Here is a 17,523-nt window from a genome sequence, read left to right as displayed (position 1 = left end):
TCGAGTTGCTCCTAATTGGCAATTAAGAATCAGCAATTGATAACTTTGGGCTAACTTACCTTAAGCTTTGTTTACCTCAGACAAGTATTTAGGGTTAGGGTCATTCAACACGCGTTATGCTAATTTTCCCATGAAGTTTTAGTTTTGTTTCATTTAAATAATCCTGAGATGAAAGGTGAATGTTTTACACACAGCTAACAAGTGTCCCTGAGTGTTCAGATAAACTTTAGGTTAATAAACCAAAAGAACTGCTGCCAGTTAGAGCTGCTTCAAATGTTTAGCTTGTCGAGGTGAGTAAACTAGATCGGCGCAATGGCAGTAATGACCAACATTACTGATGCTTTTCTAAAGCGGATATAATATGTCGTTGTTCCACATGTTGCTGCTTGGAGAGCTTCCCCAAGTGCTAAAATGTGTAGCATGCTTCCTAGTTCTTGTGACAATGTTAGATATTATTATAACAGGTGATAACGAAATTAGCACGAAGCCTTCAGGTCTCAGCAGGGATTCAAACAATTTTTTGACCTCAAGATGTTGAAATCCATCCAAAAGGCAAGTTTCCTTGATTTTATTTATGGCTGTTTTTACAGCATATTGAGGACATTTACAGCACAGCGTAAAACAGAATATATTCTTTTTTGAGAAATCCTGCTGCCATTAAATCTTAGTACTCTTTTCTTAACAGACATAGCTCAATGCTTCTGGTTTTTTTTTTGTGTCTTTTTTGTGTGTGTGCGTTTGTGTTTTTGTGTGTCTGATTTCACTGTTTTCTCCAGACATCAGTCAGCCGAGGTAGACGACCAGCCACACAGGACCAGGTTCTGTTTGAGGCTGTTTCTTGTTGAAAGGGAGTCCTACCTTTCCATTGTCGCCACATGCTTGCTAAGTATCTGGGATTGCTGCAAAGTTTACCACTTTATGAAATAAGGTGTGTACTATGACATTGCATCCTCACTCAGGAGGAGGGATTACTGGAGAATCACAGACTCAAGTTTCCTTCTAAAAAACTTGTCAAACTAAGTCAAAATTAATTTGACTTAATTTTGTTTTTAAAAAACGAACAGATAAAAATATATGTGACTCAATTTGACTAAAGTGATTATGTATTTCTGTATATAAATTGCATCAGTTTTTCATGTTCAATGCATGGAGGCAGTAAAGGGGTGAAAAGTGATGACAATTCTAGGGGCCCTGACCAGCAGGGGGCCCTCCACAATTTAATTATTTATATTTTGTTCATAGAAAAAAAAAATCGGGATCCTGTCAAATACAAAATTAATCATGTTGCATTTTCAAAGATTGTTTTTAGCAGTAAAATTTTTATGTTACCCCTCCCAGGCAAAAACACACACATCGGTTTTTGCCCTGGATCCCCTGGGTCTGCATGAAATGGTTCGTTCTTACTTGGAGCGCATCACGGTAGTTAGTAGGAGCTGCAGCTGAATACAGCTGCCACGAAACGACTGTGGCAGTTACTATGCTGCTAAGATAAGTTATAAAATCGGGTTTTCAAAAACAAAATAGAGATAGGGAGAGAGAGAAAAAGGCAAGAGTGTTAATTTATAACCCAGTTTTTCTCCAAGAGAGGTGGGTAGACTGTGTGAGATTATCAACCTTTTAGCATGATTAGCTTAGCTACAGGCTACTATTGCCTCCATTTCACTAGCATTTAATGAATTAAGGAAAAGAATTACTAGCATATTCATATATTTAACTTCCTGTTCCCTGTGCCTTTTACCACTTAACAACAAATGAGTCAGTCAGCAGCAGCAGCTCTAACCCACATCCCTCCTGACCTGTTCTCTCCTGAGTGAAATTAAAGCTGCAGTATGCAACTTTTTTATCAATATTTTTTTTCCACATATTTTTAAAAACTGTCATTATGTTGTGACAGTATGGTATGAGAGGTAATCTGTGAAAAATCTATTTCCTTTGCTTTCTCCCAGTGCTAGAAAGAACCAGTCAGTGGCCGGAGAGTTTAGGGTTGTCAATCACAATCTCATGTGGTGCTGCTCATCCTTCCTCCCCCTCGATTTTTGCAAACTTAGCAGTGAGTGAATGAAGTTGATTGACAGTGCTTAGAGCGTCCTACTAGTTCTGATTGGTTGTTTTGGTCAGAACAGTGCATTACTTTAGCCAGCAACAGTAGTTCAGGAAGGAGGTGGAGGAGATTGATTGTTTTCACAAGACTGTCTCATAACAAACTGCTACGACATGGTGACAGCTTTAACAAATATGGAGAAAGCATTTTTTTAATTAAAGTTATATACTGCAGCTTGAATAAAATGCAACTACATAGAATTTTTGAGAAGTCTGGATTGCATCATGTGTAGTTGCACGTTGCTTTTGACTGTTGCTCATGGGGAGAGACATTTCAGTAATCTAAAACTAATAGAAGAAAATTTAAGCAACCTACTTGCATACTGGATGTGGACTGTTGGATGTAAAATTCATGAGCAGTAAATATTGTGCTAGTATCAGTATTGGACCACAGACAGCAAGGCGGTTGAAGGGCTTTAAAATTGTGACGCTTTTTATGGGTCAAATAGACTCAAAAAATTGTAATAGCAGCTGCGCAAGGGGGGCCCAATCTAATTTTTTGTCAGGGGGCCCAAGATTTCTGGCAGCGCCCCTGCCTGGAGGTGATATTTATTGCAAATTAGCCCAATATAAATACATTAAATGGAATTGGATTACCACTTTGGACTAAAGTTTAAAATTTTCTGTGTTTTTAATTTGCATTATAAATACTTTGAATAATAGTTGCTAGAGTCGCTTCCTTATCACTCATCACCTATCCTTCCTGCATCATGGTTATTGAAAAGAAGGTACTAAAAAGCCTGCAGTTGATCAACATATTGTTAAACAAGTGAAAAAGAAAAAGTGCAGCTCAACTAGACAAAATAGGATTTTATATTTGTAATCAGCTTTGGGTGCCCCATTCAAGTAAATACAATAGAAATTGTGCTTTTTTTATGCTCTCTATTTTGGAAAATTTCCAGTTTTTTTTTTTTTACATTTTGTAAGCCTGTGGACAATAGGTGCAAGTAGCATTATGTAAAAAGCTCATATGTAAAATACCCCCAGCTATATAAAGTTAGTTTTTTTTACACTAACTTTATAGTTTCAATATGATATCGTTGATTTATTTATTTATGTATTTATTTATTTATTTTATTCCACTGTTTTGTTTCCTGGTGTGTCTGAACATTGTGAAGTTTATTGTCCTTTGGAGACTTACTAACCTCACATCACAAGCATTAGTTAATTATCATCAGTGATTTCGGAAGGGAATATCTGGGGCATATTTTCCCGATGACAGCCAGGGGGTTTTTATCAGCTGACATTGAACAAATGACCACTTCATTCGGTTCGGACGGAGACTCTGTTCCCCTCAGGAATGACTCGTGTTCATTGTTTGTACAGAAACATCATCTTCTGGCAGATGTAGTGCAAAAAAAAACAACAAAAAATGGCTTGAAAGCAATCTTTTTAAGCGTTTTTATATGTTTTTTTGTTATGTGAGTCATTGTTTCTGGGGTTTGTGTTCAAGTTAAATTAACCCTGATTATTTTTTAACCGAAGACAGACAATGTTGTTTTTCTTTTTATGAAATGAGTCAGCAGAAAAATTTACAATTTTCAAAATGAGAACAAACAAAAAAAATCCTTTTGTAGCTTTTAAATAATAATAATAATTTATCTGAAGAGAAACTCCTTTGACTTGTTGAGTTGTGCCGTTATAGGGGAGCTTTGTGAGCCTCTCTCAGGTCAGTCTGCACCTCGCAGCTGTGGGACAAGAAGTGGTGAAAAGTCAAAAGATACAATTTAACCAGGCACACACTTTTACAAACTGCCACCTACACATCATGTGCACACTCAAGTTTAAATCTGTGCGCAGTTCGAAGCGTCCGTTGACCCTCCGACTTCATCTGCACACACACTTTACCGGGACCTTATTCATTAATCTTCATTTCAACACACACTCCGGCTGCCGTCAGCACATATGCTCCCAACAATCACTTCGCACTGTGTATTCTCTCTCCCACGCCACCTCGCGCACACACACGAGTTCTCAGCGGGTGAGATCTGATTGCTGACACTGATATCAGGTCCCCTCTTGCTGCTGAGCTGTCCATCTGGTTGCCTGATCAGACGACAGAGTGGGGTCCTCACCGCGGGGCTCCTGTCACTGTGTATTAGGGCCGGGCTGACGGGAGAGCTGCACTGACATTGAGGATAATATTGGCATCAAAAGATGCCTTTGGAGCTCGTATCACATTGAGTTTACAGTGGAACATGATGACATGTAAGGTGGCCGGGTCGAGTTGTTTGCAGGACATAGTGTACCCCTACGATCCATTGCGTATTTTTCTGGATTTTTCAACATTTTTCAACATTTGGAGTCTCACTAAGCTGCTGTCCTTTGCAAAGGTTTTAAATGCGATGACAATTTCGTCACGTTACTGCAGCAAACATTAAGGCATTTTGGAAGTTCGTGTGACTGAAGAAGACGCGTGGTCACGTGGTTGTGGGATACACCTTTTATATGCAGACCACCAGGGGGACATTTATCCTGCTTCGGTATAAGTGACACCCCTGCACAATTACAGGAGTGATCCGGTGTGCCGTTACATGTCAGTCATCTGCGGGAGCACCTGGAGGGCCAGGGAGCAATCCGATGTCAGGGGGCGGCAGCCATTTGAGACCCTTCGTAATGAAGAATCACAAATGTGAATAATTCCTCACTGCGTAGGATAAGCACTCCTCTAACGTGTCGCCTGCGGATACAAAAATGGTAAAAATGGATGAGTTGAAGCATTAGTGTCAGCATTACTGTCTGAGCGCATTTCCACATAAAATATGCCCAAAAAACTTCTGACCAATTACACAACACATCCAACGGAGCCCTGTGTGGTACGGTTCAACTTGGCAAAAATGACGTAATTTCCACAATTCAACAACGTCAATGAGGGATGATTTGGAGCCTTTAAGCCATACCTGTGAAAGCATTGTCCATTCAAGGTGTCAATACAGCAGACGGGCTGAATGGACGTCTTTTAACATGGATCAAATCCTGCAACAGATTCTCAGTTAGATTTTGGTGTGGAATTTGATTGGGCCTCAATGTACTCTGCACAGGATTGTTGACCAAGCTCCAGGTGTTTTGCAACTCCTTTACTCCTGTTTTTAGTTCCATCTGGCGTCTAATCAGCTCTGACTGGTTTTTCTGTCTCTGCTTGAGAAAAATATCCCCATGGCATGATGCTGTCACCACCATGTTTCACCTTGAGAATGGTAGGTGTAGTTTGATGTGCAGTTTATTAGCCACACACAAAAAATCTCAAAATTTGGTACGACAGTTCCCCTGTGAACAGATTCTCTCACCTCACCTGTGTGCTTCTTAGCACACTTCTAAAACCCTAAAAAAAAATCTTTATTTACAGAATGATTACATTACACACCTTTAGTCTGTGTTGCTAATAGTAATAAAGCGACTGCTGAAGGTAATTAGTTACACTGGATATTTATTTGGGGCTCTCGGAGCAAGTGGGACTGAATGCGAAAGTACGTGCCACTTTTATGATTTTTATTGAGATTTTTATTGTGATCTATTCCACTTTCCATTTCAGAATTATGCTCAACTTTGTGTTTGTTCCTCATAAATTCGGAGTGAAAACGGATCGAAGCTTGCAAGATGTTAAGCTTTTGTTACGCTACACAGTCATATTTCTCTGGTGTTGTGACATTTCCGAGTCACAAAATTTTGAGACAACATGAATCACGTCGGTAGACATGTACCCCCGATGCACAGTGTGCCAATCCAATCAGCTTTTCGGTGCTGTTTTTAAATAACGTCCAAATTGTTGGGGTCTTGTGTTTGTTTGAAGTTTGTTTCTAGCAGGGCCTGACTGATTCAGTACAACATAGACAAATAAACTCCAGATCTGCGTCTTGCCAAGCAAATCAGAGCTGCTGAATGATTCAATCCCACCGTTTATTATGGTTTTTACGGCATGAATTCCAAATGAGCGCCCGAGCACGAACAGGCGAGCAGGGGGGAAGAAAAAAAAAAAGAAAGGCAGGCACTTATGCTTTGTATATTTATTGCTCCCACGTCCTTTCTGTATTTTCTCTATTAAATCTTCTCTGTTGGAAAGATTAATTCAAAATCTACAATGCCGCATTGTCAGAAATAAGAACAATGCTTCAGAAGGAAAGTCACACTCCAGCTCCCAAATTGCACCGAACAGAGGGGCCGGTGTGGGCTGGAGTCATTTCTCCCATCGTCCCCAGCTGTGACTTGGCTGTCAGTGAGACATTTGGCCCTCTGGCTGAGGGCGACAGGAAGGTTTAGGTGTTGTAATCAAGCTCCCCTTATTCCTCCAAGGCTCGTTACGATGCTCAAATTCTACACTAATTGGCCAGTGAGTCCCCTGGCAGCCAGGCACCCTGTCTGCCCAGCAACACCCCATGGGGGGAAAAGAAAGAGCGTTTTTTATTATTTTCATATTGTAGCAATATATAACCTTCTAGTGAATTTTCCAGAATTTAGAAGAAAAAAAGAAGTACAGATCACACACAAGTGAAACCAGGTATATACATACAGTAAATGAAAAGAGATGTAATTGTTATTTTTGGTTAAATTGGGCTAAACTTTTCTTGCTTTAGGTCTCTTTATTATTTCCATTTTCTCAGAGTGATAAAAGATATTTTTGGAGATTTAAATGTATTTTCCAAACACAAGCCATTCCATATGCAACATTTAGAGTCCAGTTTGAGGTTTGATGATGTAAAGGCTTTGACAGCATGTTGATTGGCTGTTTTGCTGCATGGGGATCTGATGCTTTTCACACAACAACAAATAGGATGAAGAAAAACATGTATAAATATTGAAGCAACATTTTAGGAATCTGTCAGGAAATAAAAACTTGGACACAAATGGGTTTTATGCTTGGACAATAAATGTAAAAAAAATACCACATATTTGTTACAAAGTGGCCTAAGAACAACAAAGCTGATGTTCGGTGTGACCATCGCAAAGCCTTGATTTCAGTCCTACAGGAAATCGATCAGTCAAGTTTATTTTTAAAGCACATTTCAGCGGAAAGTTCAGAGTGCTTAACATCATAACAACACCACAAAGTCATTAAAGACAAAGACAAAAATATGTGTGCAAGCAAGGTGGACTTTACATCTGACTCAGCTGCATGTGTTCAGTCTGGAGGAACACAGAAAAATCAGAGAAAATTACTCTGAGACGTATGTGGAAGAAAAAACAAAAGGTTTGACCTAAGCCATTCAGTCAAGACAAAAACTGTCAAATTCTAAAGAAATCCATGGAAACTTTTGACTACAACAAGTTAGTTTTAACACAATTATCAAAAAAAATCTCTTGTTCATTATTCTAATATTTACCAAACAATTCTGACTGAGCTTAAACACACATTGTTTTGTTTGATTTAATGTCAGACAATGAGAAAAATGAGAATATGCATCTCTTTATCCTGTTTGTTATGCTTATGTTGTTTTCCAGCTGTATGTATAAGACCTGTAATCAGCAGGTTTTTCTTTTGGTTTCAATAGTAGAAGTTCCTTTGAGAGCTGAAAAGGTGTCAGCAGATGAACATTTTCTGACCAAAAGGTTAACAGTGTGCTGCTTTTGTCATCCTTGCAGTGGTGCATGATGTGTGTTTTCATAGAGATTTATCAGGATCCACTGCAGACGGATTTGAAAACTAAATGGATTCTGACATTGCCAGGCACTAAAGATAATGAAGTGTAACACATAAAGCAGGGTGATGCAAGTGTGGTTTTTCAATAATTGGAACTGGAAGATGAAGAGCCTACCTTCAACTCCTCCTCTATCTCTGTAAATACCTCTACTGTTGTCCTCCTTCATCTCCTTTAATCTACTTTGCTCCCTTCCTCGCCTCCCTTCCGCTAGTTTATGGCTAGCACTTCTATGGTTGCTGAACCGTCACTCCCTACCCCTCCCATCCTTCACCCCAAAGTAACAACAAACTGATCCACGGTCAGCGGAAGTGTCCTCTTTTTTTTTTTGTACACCGGACAGGTGAGGAATGTTCACCTTTCCGTCTCTCTTATGCACTTACACATCCAAACGTATCTTTCCCATCCACACTCGGGGCTCAGCACTTTAAAGATGAAAGGAAAAGGACAGCTGAGGACAGAAAACAAGAGACTGAGTATGGCTGGAAATATGATCTATCATGGGATGGGTTTCTTCTTTTCTTGTTTTATTGTTTTTGTGGGGTCTCCCTGAACCAAAGCAATTGACACATGTAAGCCTCTACTTCCTAAACCTTGAACAAGAGTTATGGAGAAGTCTTTAAAAGCAAGACGTTGTTATGGTTAAGCTTTGTTTGGTACAGACTGAGCATATTTTGTCACATTACAATTGCAGTATTTTTTATGTTTTTTACTTTGCTTTCATTCTACTGGAATTATATGTCCAACCATCACAAAGTGCTGCTTCATTGAGAACTAGAAAGAATGTGATATATGGTTCTTAAAAGTGTTCTGCACGGTAAAGTCTCTGGCATGCATTTGAATGTGGTCCTTTTCATCTGACATTCCAAAATAAAATCATGTGCAAGCAATTGCCTTCTGAAGTCGCAAAGTATACTCATGTGCAACTCAATCTATGCAAATGCAGCTGTGCTGCGAAGGCGTCAGAGGTTTGTCATAGAAAGAATTAACCCGAGAATGGAAAGAGCGTAACGTAATGGAAAAGCTATGTAGAGATCAACAGCTTGGGGTGCGAGAATCTTCCGACATTCCAAGTAATAGACATGCACTCAAAAAATCTGGCTTTAATGGAAGAGTGGCAGGAAGAAGCTAAAGTTGAAAGAAAGATATTAAAGTCCTTATTTGCCGTTTGCCAAAAACTAAGCAGGCGACATGTGGAAGAAGGTGCCTTGATTAGATGAGGTCAAAATTGAACCTCATCACCACATATCAGGATGCATTCCAGACGAGAGACAGGGAAACTGGTCAGATCTTATGGGAAAATGGATGATGAGATAAACACAAGGTACACTTTGAGCAAAATATATTTAATAGATGGAAGGGCCAAGTCAATGTCCTGAGGGGACTGGTCAAATTTTAACCAAGTTGCAGTAATTGGTCAGAAAAGAAGGAAGTACACAAAACCTTAAGGTGATTGGTCAGATTTGCGGAAAAGTTGTGATGACTGGTGAAAATTGCAATATGAGTGAATTTCCATTAATAGCTGCAATCACAACTTCTTGTGATTGCAGGAAGTTGTGATTGCAGCTTGCCCCCTCTCCCCCCCTGCTAGAGGTACGGTAAACCCCCTCTCCTTCTACCCTTCTACTTCGCCCCCCCACTCCAGCGGTAAACTTCCCCCACCCATTAAATAATTTATACTTTGTGTTGAAGAAAATGAATAAAGAAATACTGAGCAAAATGAATGTGCCATAAAAACCATTGTGTATGATATGAGATGCCTAAGATAGAAGTCCTTGTTATTAATAGCCAACAACAATATTTTGCCATAAAAGTTTGCAATATGTTTGCAAAAGTACCCTTTGAAATTATTGCCACCGCTGGCAATGATGTTCACAAAAACATATGAAATGTAAGGTTTTTCATGTAGTTTTATTTACGGTAATCTGACTTCAATGTGACTTCTTGGATAACCAAACATGATAACCTATTTGCTCAAAACAGTATAATCTTCAGAGTCAACACAGGAGTTCTGGCTGCTACACTGATCAGCTTGGGTAGACTGACATAGCTTGGTACAGAATATTTGCCATTGTGTCGTCTTCAAAGACAATCTGGGAATTGACAACCACAAACCACATTAAGGTTTGTGGTAAGTAATCATGTCAAGATGAACCTCATGACATGAATACTTTTGCTCTGCACAATACAACATTTATAGACCGATGAATGATTGGATAGCTTTATATATGTTCGGCAGCTCTGAAGGCAATTTCACTCCCAATAAAGAGACATAATACTGAAAGCCAAGCACACTTTTTCACTGCGAAGCACGATTCTCCTGCAAGTTTCCTTTGCTTTCAACAAGGGGTTAGGCTTTTCATGTTGATCTAAATTAAGTGTGAATTTGTTCATGGTCATGTGGCTGATTAAGAGCACGTCTCATGAAGGCTTGGGTTTCTCGCTCTGACCCACCGCCCACCCAGCAGGCATCATTGGACAGCTGCAGGCGGAAGAGCAGGATAGAGGGAAAACACGGAGGCCTGGGGCCTGAGTGTCACCATTGCTCAGTGTTCTCAGGCCTTGCTGCGAGGACCACGTACACACACCCAGACGTACGGAGACGTATGAAAATGCCCAAACCATCAGCTTGAATGCAACATCAGAGATCTGACAAAGACAAGCTGGCCCTGGCTGTCTCGGTTTTAACAAGCTCCAGCTGAGGGTGGACGTTGTGTGCCTGAGTGTGTGTTTAGCCTGGCACCCGTGGCGACACAAGGCAGCCTGTATATGTGTCTGCTTCTTCATTTCCTGTTCCTGTGGGGCAGACATTCCTCCAGCAGAACATGGCAGCTCACTACTGGAGGCCAAATGGGCCCTGTTGCAAGAGAGCGTGTGTGTTCCTGAACCAATGGGACTGAAATGTTATTCACACAAAATGGACTCGGTCGCACTTGTTGCTGATTAATGCCTGACTCCACCCGTTAGCTCTGTCCTTCTCCTTCTCCTTCTCCTTCTCCTTCTCCTTCTCCTTCTCCTTCTTCTACTCCTTCTCTGGCTCCTCAGCTGTGAGTGATTAAGTCGAAGGGAGAGCGCTGAAGGGGTGGAAAGGGTGAGAGGGGGGGACGGGGTACTCAGTCACAGGCTGAGTAATAGCTTCCAGAGATCCACAACTGCCTGGCTCTGTGCAACACGAGAGCTAATCAGGAGTGACGGCTCGACCCGTTTGGACAGTGTAAAGGCAGCCCCACTTCTGTCAGGAAAAAAAGACCCGGACGGCCACTCCCCCGTCTTTTCCCCCTTCACCACAGAACACCAGCTTGTCCCCTCCACAGCCATCTGACAGGCGAACGTTGGGGTAAGAAACATGAACAGAAGGACAGGAGAGAATAATTCAAGAAGATTTGAGGCTGAAAAGGGGAAAGCAAGTCAACGAAAAGCACACAGGGAGATACATGAAAGGCTCCCCGTATAGGGAAGCGGTTGATGCGGTGAGCTGCTTTCATGTTTGTACACGCTTCGCTGTCAGACAGACTGCGGGTGTTTAATGGAAATGACGGCGAAACCCATCATGTTCATTTACCCCAACGGATCTCAAAATCAAAAGGCAACAAAACAGAAAAAAAATACAGATGTTGCGATGCTTGTGCAGACGCACGTGCTACGCATACAGGGTGGAACACACAGGGCCATGATGCGGTTGGCTGATTTGTGCTGTTTCCACGGCGATTGGTTTCCATCGCACGTCCGGGGGTTGTGGGAGGACGGGGGGGAGGCTCAGCCATTGACAGCGGTCTCCCGTTCCTCGCAACCTGACTTTTTTTTCATTTTTCAATTTCATTCTCATCGGCCGCTGCTGCCTGTATTTTTTTTCTCCTCTATTTTTCTATTTCCAGCCGACGACAGAGAGCGTGTGAAGTGTGAAATTAGAAAGAGAGTCTGTAAATAGTGGCGTGTAACACAGGGAATACACAGATGGACAAGCACGCACAAACACCCGCATGCTGATTTATATAAGCTGGGAGACAAAATTCATTACCTTCAAACTGATCGAAGGGAAGAAGTGAGCTGATTACTTAGTCTTGCTTCTAAATAACTTAATAACAAACAGAAGTTGATAGTTAGACTTCTTATTTGCTTATATCGACAGTAAAAATTCAGCTAAACTTGCAGAAAGAGAGCCCTGTGTTACTTTCTGGCTCTGACCAAGATATTATGAGTTGAGTTTAAGTATTTTATTCCATCCTTTTGGGGTCTCTCCATGAAGGAGCCCCTGTTCTGTGTCTCTTTGGCACAAAAACACTTTCACACACAGCTTGTGCCCCCACCTGGGTTTAACTGTCTGACATAGTGAGATGTTGGCGTGGTGGAGTGCCGGAGAAGGAGGTCAGGGGCGCAAGGGCAGCCAGGTCCCTCAGACGTCCATCAAAGTGACAGGTACCCCTGCCTTAAAACTCTGTGACCCCACCCCAAAAAACCCAGTTTCCCTCCTTTTTCACTAAACACACAAACCTTCAAAAAAACACACACACACACACACACATACAAAAACGCACGCATACTGAATTACCAGGCCTGAAAAAGCAGCCCTGCAGCAAAGTAGACCAGCTCTCCGTAATTAGGACATTCTGTGGCCATGAAATCATTCTGAAAATTAGCTCCAGGAAGCAAGAGAAGGGAGACAGAGTACTAAAGAAAGAAAAGAGTGAAGTTGAGAGAGGAAAAAAAGTGTTCTGGATGTCTTCAACAGGCAAATTGACAAGCCACATGTGCTGGCAAGGTGAGAAATGAAATAATTTAGACCCATCCCAGATAATGACAGCTGTTAAGATTACTAATTAATCCTCTGGCCTTGTGACACGTTAGATTTAGGTCGGGGGAAATTGCTTGAAGAGGTGTGGGAGTGAGCAAATAAGAACTCAGTCAAGGTAGGATTCCCCTTTATATGTCTTGTTTGTGCCTCATTTGGCTGACGGTGTCCAGGCCTCTGGTCCTGACAGGAGAAAGAACCAGGAGTTTGGATCCCGGCTCTCGATTGACCAGCTCTGCTCTGTGTTCACCATTTCTTTCAGGTTTTTGGCTGCAGTAACACTTGCAGATCAGCGAAGCTCCTGTCGCCACTGGTTTACCCCGTTCTGACCTTCTGCCATTGCACAAACAGCATCTGCCAGCAATCAACCCTCCAACAAGCACTAAGCACTATAGGACAACATAAACCAGTGTCACCACGACCCTCAGGCCATCCTGTCTTCTCAGCTGAACACTCAAGAGATAAAATTGGGGAACACTTGCTGGTAGCTATTTAACTCGAGGATAAATGAATGTGTGGATAAAAGTGGTGTTGGCCCAGCTGCGAGTTGTTAACGCTGAACTGAGCATTGTAGGGAAGGGCCACCAGATGGCTGGCGAACGGAACAATTGAGAGTTGAAAAGGAAAGGTGTAAAAAAAAGGCAACAGGATGGAGAAATTGTAGAACCAAGCACAGACGTGAGCTAAAACAAAATTTTTCCGCCACTTTACTCCAACAGAATTGTGCAGACATGAATAAAGTGCCCTGCAAAAGTATTCAGCGTCCAGAATCTTTTTACAGTTACTCATTTGCTTAGAAATATTCTCTGGTGTATTTATTGGCATTTTATGTTCTATTCACATAGTAGAATATAATAACTTTTCTCTATTTTCAGATAAAAATACAATGGGGACGATGGTAGCGGTAGTGATAGGAGATTGTCCAATAGTTGGTGGGTCGATCCCCGCCCTGTCCCCGTCTGGGGGCAGGTGAATTGCTTTGCCCAAAAACGCAACAACTGAGACAAACACAGTGGGGGTTTGAACCAGAACCCCACCCGTTACAGGACAAACTCTTACCACCATTGTAACCATTGCCCCATAGACAACAAGCCAGTGCAAGTGATTGCCCTGAGGAGTCTCTTCAAACTTAGCATATAAAACAGTACCCCAAGCTTTTATACAACTCGCAGCTGTTTAAAACAAGAAATGGTTATCCACCTAAACTGACAAACAGAGCAAGGAGAGCATTAATCAGAGAAGCTACCAAGTGGGCCATTGTAACTCCACAAACCAGGTCCACAGCTTAGGTAGACGAATCTGTTTGTAGGACAACTACTAGTTGTCTGACCTTTAGAGAACAATGTCATATGAAGTCATACTAACAATTTGCCACAAGCCATGTAGGGGACAGGGCAAACCTGAAGGATAATGCACACAAGCCAGATGGGGTTGAAATTTTACTTTTTGTCCTACAGGCAAAGCCCTCCATTGGGAAACTTAATGGTGGGATCGTCATGCCAGTGGGATGCTTTTCTTCAGTAGATTCATAGAAGCTGGACAGAGTTGAGGGGCAGGTGAATGGAGGGAAATGCAGGGCAATACCAGAAGAAAACCTCTTGGAGTGAGCAAAAACACTTGAGACATCATAGTCCTGACATGAGGTTTCTTCTCCCATCAGGACTATGGTCTTAATAGGTAAGAGCTGCAATGGAATTACTTCTTCTTCTGTTAGAATGGCCTAGTCAAAGTCAAGACCTAAATCTAACTGAAAATATGTTGCAAAACTTGAGAATTTACATGATTTTGGATATATGCGTAAAACGATGTGAAGAAGTTCAACAAAGGTGAATTCTAACGAGAGGCAACGTATGACTGCTTAGATGTGCAAGGTAGGTAACACAGAGAGGTTCTATGAAGTGGGACATCAGTTACTTTGGGGGCTGGAGGTTTTTGCTCTGGGTATCTATGGAGACAAAACAAGAGTAAACATTTTTCTAAGGTTGCGCAATCCAGGCTGTGTTGCAACATACTTCCCTTTTAATTTAGTTCAAACAAAGGAACAACACTGACAGTCAACCAAATATCACGCTATCAGCTAAACAGCTAATCAAGCGATGAGAGATGTTGGGAATTCCACCGCGGGCGGACAATGGCAGTGTTTTGCGGTATCCTGAGAGCAGGAGGCAAGGAGAAATCAAGCTCAGATGACTAGCCAGTCAGATACGCACACATTATTATTTGACAAACATTTGGCAAGATTAGTGCCGATCTTGATTAAAGGCCGTGTGCTTGTTGTATTTTTCTACCGATGACATGTTTCACTACAAGTACTGGGTTAAATTTCTCATGCTATGTTAATTTGCTTATGAGTGAGTGATTAACTGTTGTTGCTCACAGGTGTCTCATCCTAGTCCTTTTGCTCTCTAATCAGAGTTGAGACCCGTTGCCACAGCCGGAAGGAAAGCCCGGCTCTGTGCAATTGACCTTGATGTGACTTTTGTGCCAATTGGACATCAGAGCTGAGTAAAAGGGGGAAAAAAAAACAAAACACTGTACCACAAGGTTTCAAAAATCCAATCACTGTCAAATCCTGTCATGAGTAGGAGGGTTGGTGTTATATGTGTTTGTTTTGACCATGCTGATCGACAACTTGTTGATATAAGAGACAAAAATTCATGCGGCTTATAGTTCGTAACTCAACACTCCTACACAGATACGCACTGTACCTTTTTAAAAGAAATGGGGAAGAAGTCAAATCCAGGTAACGCTGTGATGTTGAAGTGCATTATGGGTCACTGAGACCTCACTCAGGTGCTGAGTGATGATGTAAGTCTGAGGAAACCACCACTGGGACAGCAGGAGGGAAAATAAGAGCTGTGGCATGAAAACAGGGGGGAAAGATGGAGATTGGAGGCGACAGTTGAGTTGTGAGAAAGTGTTTTTGGGGCGCCGTGGCTGAGAGTGTGCTGTGCGGTTGCTGGCTGGCTAAGGGATTTTAATAAACAGCCTGCTGAAACATGACAGGACTATTGGGTGAAATCATGGTTGTTTTAAAGTGATGACTGTTGGAAGTCCCTGAACCTAAAAATTAAAGCAGCGCTCACCAGAAAGAGCCTTTACTATACTTCATGCACATTCAGATCCAAAAAGAACACCCTAATTCTTTTACTTGTCTATCAGACAAAAGCAAAGATATATATTTAAAAAAAATCTTCTTTAAACAGAGCAAGCGCTTGCTTTGTCATAAAGTACATATGCTTAAAGCTTGTATACTTAAGCATACATACACTGTGGCCTCCTTTCCTACCCCATGTCATAAGCTTTTCCAAGGCGACTGAAAAGCTTTATCTCTCAACAGTTAGGACACATTCTCTGGTTCACTTTCTTTAAAGTGACATGACGCTCAGGCAAGATCGCCCTGCCCACACTGAAGTGTAACTCAGGTAAACAAACATGGTTATAACAGTGGGGGTATTGAAGCTCACAGCATTAACTAAGACATTTAGTGAGGCATTTTTTGCCTTATCAGCCAACATGAAAGCAAAGAAGGTAGGCCAAGAAAAGATTCAAACGAGTCATATTTTAGGTCCTTGAAATTATTTGTGGGAAACATTAAAGCCAAATGGTCTCATCTTAAACCATTCCAAATACCAGTCATCAGGCTGTGTAGGAATATTTGTACCACATGCCTGAAAAGTTATTGCGTTACCAAATAAACTGTACCCAGAAAAAAATTGATTTGCAGCCAAAGCTCACATGTATTGTTTTGGATGAATCTTTGTGCATTAATCTTTGATTTAGCCACTAAGCATGCAATGTAATGATGACAAGAAATGGAAGATTTTCTTTCAGTTACCTTCATAAAGACAAGTATTTGGTAGTATTGTCGACCACTGTTGTAATCAGATTCTCGTATATATAAATATATATATATATATATTTTTTTCCGAAACTGTTAAGGTTTTGAACTTGCAAACAGCTCTACACCACCCTCCAAGTGCTTCCGGTAAAGCATGTTGTGACTGAATGTTCCCCACTCAGAGTTTAGCCATTTTCTCTCATTTCTTTTCACCAAATCTCTACAACCGCGTGGGCGTATTCGTAATGTTAAACTCTTACAACCTTTTCAGAGGTAAAGCAGTTTCAGTTCCTCCAGCTTCTTCAGGACAAATTGCGACTGCCAATCAGTTAGTTGCTGACAAATGCACTGGATTGATTGACAGGGGGTGTCATGTCAATTGGGACCATTTTTTTTTGGTCTGCCACCCAAAAGGCATTGTTTTTTATGGACATCGCATGTCACACACAGAAGTCCAACCGCAAGACACCATGCCTCCTAATTGGATCACTCCATGTAACCTCATTGCTGCCCATGTGAGCAGTCTCACAGGAGAATAACAACAGAGACTCAAGAATTTTAGGCATTCTGAACTGATGTTCAGTTTAGCATCACACATGCTGGTCCCAAACTTTTTCTCACATCTCAAAGTTGCAAAGGGACAATCCTCTCGGTTACTAGGGAATAATTAAACATTAAAAGACTCATCCAGGGGCTAGTGCGTATCTGCACTACCACCTCACTGTCTGGGCATCTCCAGAGCTGGAAACACACCAAGCCTTTTCCAGGAGTTGGGTTCCAGAGCCCAAACTTTGTGCAAAGTTGAACTCTTCAAAACAGATGTCCTCAGTTAAGAATTTTAATAGTCTTATGTGACTAAAACACAAGATTGCCTCGAGATCTAAAAACTAGCTTCAAACAACAGATAAATGAAACAGCCTATTTCTCAAAAAAGACAAGGTTTGTGGCCAATGATTTGCTTTGCTTCTGATTATACACTCAAAAATGAAACATGATTCTGGACTGATTGCAAATCTAATAAAACTTGGCAACATGGGGTTCCATTGTATACTAAGCCAAACCTTTACATAGCAACAGCCTGTTTATTTAATCAGCAAATTGTTTGTATTATTACACATCACAATAAATGACAGTGAGTTGATTATCTTTACCACATAAAA

At 41.3% G+C, this 17,523-nt stretch overlaps 1 long non-coding RNA gene across 1 annotated transcript in view; it reads right to left on the bottom strand.

The window, feature by feature from the left end:
• Window positions 1-440: 440 nt before the first annotated feature.
• LOC103472204 (uncharacterized) overlaps window positions 441-17,523 on the bottom strand; it is a 47,514-nt gene continuing 30,431 nt past the window's right edge. The window contains exons 2-3 of the long non-coding RNA XR_534823.3: window positions 5,001-5,076; window positions 441-4,780 (exon numbers count right to left, since the gene is read on the bottom strand). This is a non-coding gene — a long non-coding RNA (uncharacterized LOC103472204). The remainder of the gene's footprint in view (window positions 4,781-5,000; window positions 5,077-17,523) is intronic.

The sequence above is a fragment of the Poecilia reticulata genome, chromosome 11, assembly GCF_904066995.2.
Source record: "Poecilia reticulata chromosome 11, P_reticulata-male-v2, whole genome shotgun sequence".
Taxonomy (NCBI): Eukaryota; Metazoa; Chordata; class Actinopteri; order Cyprinodontiformes; family Poeciliidae; genus Poecilia; species Poecilia reticulata.
The sequence above is the reverse complement of the archived record's forward strand: the minus strand, read 5'-3'. Positions and strand labels throughout refer to the sequence as shown.